At 39.6% G+C, this 776-nt stretch overlaps 1 non-coding gene across 1 annotated transcript; it reads right to left on the minus strand.

The window, feature by feature from the left end:
- Nucleotides 1-586: 586 nt before the first annotated feature.
- On the minus strand, nucleotides 587-657 carry TRNAG-CCC. Its single transcript has one exon. It is a non-coding gene; the product is annotated as a tRNA-Gly (tRNA).
- Between the last annotated feature and the right edge of the window lie 119 nt (nucleotides 658-776).

The following is a 776-nucleotide window of genomic DNA, read 5'->3' on the forward strand; positions in this document are numbered from 1 at the left end:
GTAAAGTGGTTTGAAGGAGGGGTTGAAATAGAGGAAGGAAAGGGTAAAAAAAGGGGTTAAAATGCAGGGGTTGAAATAGAAGAAGTAAAAGTACAAGGGTTAAAATGAAGGGGTTAAAAAAAGATTAAAAATGAAGGGGTTAAAAGTGAAGGGTTAAAAATGAAGGGGTTAAAAAAAGGCGTTAAAAGTGAAGGGCTTAAGAGTAAAGGGGTTAAAATCGGGGTAAGAAGGGAGATGAGGTCAGGGGAGCGGAAACGTAAAATGGGGTAAATAATTAGTAAAGGAATTCGAAGGTAAAGGAATTAGAAAATAAAGGACTTAGAAAAGGAATTAGAAGGTAAAGAAATTAGAAAATAAAGGAATTAGAAGATAAGTAAAGGAATTAGAAGTAAAGGAATTAGAAGATAAGTACAGGAATTAGAAGTAAAGGAATTAGAAGTAAAGGAATTAGAACGTAAAGAATTGAGAAAATAAAGGAATGAGAAACTAATGGGATGAAGAGTAAATGAGTGAAAACAACGGAATGGAATTAACAGGGATGAGTTCAAACGAGGATGGAGAAAAAAATCTCAAAATAAAACTCTCCTGCGCCGCCCGGGAATCGAACCCGGGTCGCAAGAATGGGAATCTTGCATGATACCACTACACCAGCGGCGCCTCTGAGTCCAGTGTTTCTCCCCATCCCTTATGTCCTCTCCTCCTCATCCCTAGCCCTTCCCCTTTCCCATCCTTATTCCGGTCCTGTGCTCCTCCCCATCCCTTATGTCCTCTCCTCC

This window comes from Acanthisitta chloris, unplaced genomic scaffold, assembly GCF_000695815.1.
Source record: "Acanthisitta chloris isolate BGI_N310 unplaced genomic scaffold, ASM69581v1 scaffold45009, whole genome shotgun sequence".
Classification (NCBI taxonomy): domain Eukaryota; kingdom Metazoa; phylum Chordata; class Aves; order Passeriformes; family Acanthisittidae; genus Acanthisitta; species Acanthisitta chloris.